Source organism: Microchirus variegatus, assembly GCF_963457635.1.
Source record: "Microchirus variegatus genome assembly, chromosome: 2".
NCBI classification, from domain to species: Eukaryota; Metazoa; Chordata; class Actinopteri; order Pleuronectiformes; family Soleidae; genus Microchirus; species Microchirus variegatus.
The window spans coordinates 43,943,720-43,949,719 of record NC_139803.1 but is presented as its reverse complement, the minus strand read 5'-3'; positions in this window follow the sequence as shown (position 1 = coordinate 43,949,719).

The window sequence follows — 6,000 nt, the reverse complement described above, 5'->3', positions numbered from 1 at the left end:
CCGATACTAACTGATACTGACCGATACTGACTGATACTGACCAATAATAACTGATAGTGACCGATACTAACTGATACTGAAATATACTGACTGATACTGACAGGTACTCACCGATAATGACCGATACTGACCGATCCTCAATGATACTGACTGATGCTGACCAATAATAACTGATACTGACCGATACTGATTCCTATCCCTGGTCATGATATACAGATATTATATCAACATACGTATGTGTGTGTGTGTATGTGTGTGTTTCTTTAGTCCTGTTTTGAAGCTGAATGTGGACTCGCTCCGCCCCCCCACACTTGTGAACGCCCAGGAACCTGTACAAGGTAAACTACTATTACAATACTGTGACTAGCCGCCGCCGTTAGCATGAGGAGGTGTTTGTTGATGTTTGTTTTTTTGTTTTTTTTCACTCTGATCGTACAAACTTTAGCTCACATGAAATTTGCGTTAAAACAGGACCTAGCTAAGATGCTATTTAATGAATGCACTTGTTAATTGTATATTTAGTTTTTATGTACGAAATTTACAAACCCCGCCCCCTAGTGTTCAGCGGTTTCAATGGCAATGTCACTGCAGGTTGACGTCAACGTGAATTTAGTGTTTTTACTTCACTAAATCTGATTAAATTCCCTAAATGATCTGGACAAACGAGTAGAAATAGGTTTTATAGTTGAGACTAAACGCAGAAGAGAAGAATAAACTGTTGTTTGTTTTGTTTTTGTTTTCAAAGAAACTCAAACCAGCGTCAGCAGAGATCACACCACAGGTTATTTCTCCAGGTAACACACACACACACACACACACACACACCTTTTTTTGACATGATGGTGGCGCTAGATAACATTTTAATAAAGTTTTTGAATTTCTATTTTCTTTGTTTAAAAAAAAACAAAAAACGTCTTATGCCCCGCCCCCCAGGTGTCATGTGTGCGGGTTTGAGACGGAGGGGCGTGTCCTCTTCCAGAGTCACATGACGGAGCACCGCCAGTGGGAGCGCGGCTCCTTCTCTCTGCACTGTTGTGTGTGTGAGCACTCGACCAATCAGGAGGCGGAGATGAGCGCTCACGCCCGCACGCACGTGCACGGAGACGCGGGCGTGCACGTAGGCGCCAGGTTTGTTCATGTTTATTTATGTTTGTGTTTATTTATGATTGTTTATTTATGTCTATTTATGTTTGTTTATGTTTGTCTATTTATGTTTGTTTATGTTTGTTTATATTTCTTTGTTTATATTTGTCTATTTATGTTTCTTTATGTTTGTGTATTTGTTTGTCTATTTATGTTTGTTTGTTTGTCTATTTTTGTTTGTTTATGTTTGTCTATATTTGTTTATTTATGTTTGTGCCTGTTTATTTATGTTTGTCTATTTATGTTTGTTTATGTTTGTTTATTTATGTTTGTCTATTTATGTTTGTTTATGTTTGTTTATATTTCTTTGTTTATATTTGTCTATTTATGTTTCTTTATGTTTGTGTATTTGTTTGTCTATTTATGTTTGTCTATTTATGATTATTTATCTTTGTCAATTTAAGTTTGTTTATTAGTTTGTCTATTTATGTTTGTTTATGTTTGGCTATTTTTGTTTGTTTATATTTCTTTGTTTATATTTGTGTATTTATGTTTGTGTATGTTTATTTATGTTTGTTTATTTGCTTGTTTTTGTTTGTCCATTTATGTTTGTTTATGTTTGTCTATTTATGTTTGTCTATTTATGTTTGTCTATTTATGTTTGTTTGCAATTTGGTTGTTTATATTTGTTTGTTTATATTTGTGTATTTTCGTCTGTTTATATTTGTGTATTTATGTTTGTATATGTTTGTTTATTTACAGTTTATTGTAACGATTGTTTCTGCTTTGTTGTTGACTTTGTTTACTCTTTGTTTACTCTGTGTGTGTGTCCGTGTGTCCGTGTGTGTGTGTGTGTGTGTGTGTGTGTGTGTGTGTGTGTGTGTGTGTCCATGTGTGCGTGTGTGTGCGCGTGTGACTCTCAGCTGCCCCGTCGTCACCCCCCCTCCCCCCTCCCTCTCCTCCAGCAGGGCTCCTGCAGTTGCCATGGTAACCCAGCCGGAGAAGAGCAGCTCGGAGCATCGCTGCCGCATCTGCCAGAGGTCGTTTCCCGGGCAACAGGAGCTGCTGGTTCACTTCCAGGGTCATCGCCAGGGCAACCAGTACCGCTGCGACCGCTGCGGTCACCTGACGCGCACGGCCAACAAGCTGGTGGAGCACGTGCGCGTGCACACGGGCGAGCGCCCGTTCACCTGCGACCTCTGCCCTTACAGCGCCAAGAGGCGGGACAGTCTGCGTTTGCACTGCAAGGTCAAGCACGCTAACGCTAACGCTAACGCGGCGGACGCGCCGGGCGACGTGCACACGCACCGCTCCTACGCGCACGGAGACAATCAGCGCACGCACAAGCACGTGCAGCGCCTGCACACGCCGCCGCACACGCACACTGCTGCGCCTTCATCGTCGTCGTCGTCACTGACTCTCCCTCCTCTTCATCCCTCGCTCTCTGACCGAGCAGCAGGATGGAGAGATTTATCTCCTCTCATCCCCATCACCACGCTCATCTCTCTGAAGACACGCCCCCTCTCCTCCTCTTCCTCCTCCTCCTCTTCCTCCTCCTCTTCCTCTTCCTCCTCTAAACACTCGTTTCTCTGTTACCTCGGTCTGAAAACATCTTAATAAACTCTCCTTTCTTCCTCTCCTTCACTTGTCTCCTCCCTCTCATCTCCTCGTTTCCTTCCTTCTTCTCTTCCTTCTCTTTGTCTGTCCTTGTTTCCTCTTTCCTTGTTTCTCTCCTCACCAGTTGCCTCATTTCCTTTCCTTTTCGGGTTCCTTTCCTTTATTTTCCTTTCCTTTCCTTGTTTCCTCCTCACTTTTGGTCTCATCACTACTTTCCTCCTTTCCTTCCCCGTTTCCTCCTCTCTTGACATCCTCTCCTCCTAGCTCCTTGTTTCTTCCCCTCGCATATTTCCCCACTTTCTTCCTTTCCTCCTGCTCATCTCTCCTTGTTTCCTCACCAATTTCCTCCTTTCCTTTCCTCTACAGTCTTTGTTTCCTCACTACTTTCCTCCTTTCCTCCCCTGTTTCCTCCTCTCTTGACGTCCTCTTCTCCTAGCTCCTTGTTTCCTCCCCTCCATCCTTCCTCCCTTTTTTCCTCTCCTTCACTCCTCTCCTCCCTCTCATCTCTTCGTTTCCTGCCTTCTTCTCTTTCTTCTCTTTGTCTGTCCTTGTTTCCTCTCTCCTTGTTTCTCTCCTCACCAATTGCCTCATTTCCTTTCCTTTTCGGGTTCCTTTCCTTTATTTTCCTTTCCTTCCTTGTTTCCTCCCCTCACATATTTCCCCCCTTTCTTCCTCTCCTGCTCATCTCTCCTTGTTTCCTCACCAGTTTCCTCCTTTCCTTCCCTGTTTCCTCCTCTCTTGACATCCTCTCCCCCTAGCTCTTTGTTTCCTCCCCCCCCATCCTTCCTCCCTTTATTCCTCTCCTCCCTCTCATCTCCTCATTTCCTGCCTTCTTCTCTCCTCCTATTTCCTTGTTTCCTCACCAATTGCCTCATTTCCTTTCCCTTTTCATGTTCCTTTCTTTGATTTCCCTTTCCTAGTTTCCTCTTCTCTTTTTGTTACCTCACCAGTTTCCTCATTTCCTTCCCTGTTTCCTCCTCTCTTGACATCCTCTCCTCCTAGCTCCTTGTTTCCTCCTCTCCCATCTTTTCCTCCCTTTTTTCCTCTCCTCTCCTGCTCATCCCTCCTTGTTTCCTCACCAATTGCCTCCTTTCCTTCCCTGTCTTTGTTTCCTCACTAGTTTCATCTTTTCCTCCTCTCGTTTCATTTCCTTTCCTTGTTTCCTCATCTCTTTTTGTTTCCTCAATCGTCTCATCCTTTCCTTTCCTTCCCTGTTTCCTCCTCTCTTGACATCCTCTCCTCTCCTCGCTCCTTGTTTCCTACCCTCTCATCCTTCCTCCCTTTCTTCCTTTCCTTCATTCCTCTCCTCTTCTGCTCATCTCGCCTTGTTTCCTCACCAGTTTCCTCCTTTCCTTCCCTGTTTCCTCCTCTCTTGACATCCTCTTCTCCTCGCTCCTTGTTTCCTCCCCTCCCATCCTTCCTCTCCTCCCTCTCATCTGCTTGTTTATATCCTTCTTCTCTTCCTTCTCTTTGTTTGTCCTTGTTTCCTCTTTCCTTGTTTCTCTCCTCACAAGTTTCCTCCTTTCCTTTCCTTGTTTCCTCCTCTCTTTTTGTTTCCTCACTACTTTCCTCCTTTCCTTCCGTTTCCTCCTCTTTTGACATTCTGTCCTCCTTGCTCCATGTTTCCTCCCCTCCCATCCTTCCATCCTTCCCCCCTTTCTACCTTTCCTTCTTTCCTCTCCTCCTGCTCATCTCTCCTTGTTTCCTCAACAATTGCCTCCTTTCCTTTCCTTTCCCGTCTTTGTTTTCACACTAGTTTACTCATTTCCTTTCCTTCCCTGTTTCCTCCTCTCTTGACATCCTCTCCTCCTAGCTCCTTGTTTCCTCCCATTCCATCTTTGTCTTTGTTTCCTCAATAGTCTCCTCCTTTCCTCCTCTCTTTTCATTTCCTTTCCTTATTTCCTCACTGGTGTCCTCTCGTCCTAAACACCATCTCCTTTCCTCTCTTTTTGTTTCCTCACTAGTTTCCTCTATTTCCTTCCCTGTTTCCTCCTCTCTTGACCTCCTCCCATCCTTCCTTCCTCCCTTCCTTCCTCCCTCCCATCCTCCCTTGCTTCCTTGCTTCCTCTGGACTATTGAAGTCATGGATGTAAACAAACTGCTCGATGCACTGAAAACACGTTTTTTTTGAAGACTCTTTTTGTTTTTTGCATCCTGCTCGTGACGTCGTCGCTGCCTGACGACGCTAACGTCGACGATGCTAACGCCGACGATGCTAACGCCGCTCACTGAACTCTTCGCTGTTTAACCGCGTCACATATTTACTGCCTGTCGCTCTCGTCCTTCAGAAGCCCCGCCCCCCTCGGAAATCCTCCCGTTACTCCGAGACTCAACTTTTCGTTTGGTCAAATTCAAATAAAGAGAAGCTGAGGCTCATGGGAAAACAGAGTCTCACTCTCCTCACACCAAAGCCCATGGAGAAAACCAGCGATTATAGCTCACGGTGGACACAGGACTCTGCTGGTCCTCTGCTGCCTCGTGTGGTCACTTTGTGTCGCTGAGTTAAGTCTAAATTAAATATTTTAAAAGCCGAATTTTACGAAATAACCCATTGTAACTCAACAACTCCTGTGAACTCCTGTGTGCTGTGATGTTAAAATCACTGGTTTACTCTATGGACTTTGGTGTGGGAGAGTGAGTGGTTTACAAACGTCAGTTTCCTGTTGTTAAAGTCCATCTCACAGTGAAGATAAAGAGACGTAAACGTGTTCTTAAAGACGTCGCAGACTTAAACTGACGCAGAGTCTTTCGTTAAGTGGCTAAAATCGCTGCGTTTTCATTGGTCGTGATGTCATTTCCTGTTTGTTTTCCGGGGGATTTTTAAGGTCACGTGGTTTCTGTCGGACAGTTATTATATTTCTAATATTTGTGTTGTATATTGATAATAATAATATGTATTTGTGTTGACATACTTACTACTTAAGAGCCGCAAATGTCTTCATTTAAAGACGTCAATGATTTGAGAAGATTTAAGTGTTTAATTTATAAAAAAGAACAATAATAATTATTATAATAATGATAATAATGATAAGTTCAGTGAAAATAAAGAAAGATTAAAAAAAACATATATATATATATCTAATATAATATAAAAGCAGAGACCACAGAGCGCCCTCCTGTGGTTGGAGTAAGAAGTGTATCTACCTGCACGTTTTCCTCATCACTTTACTTCACGCACACGCGCGAGCATGACACTCACCACTTCATCGCTCTTATTTTGAAGGTTAACTGCTGTATCCTGTTACTGTTCGCTGCTGCAAAGATCAATAAAGTTTGATTTCATCGGATTCTCCGCGTCGT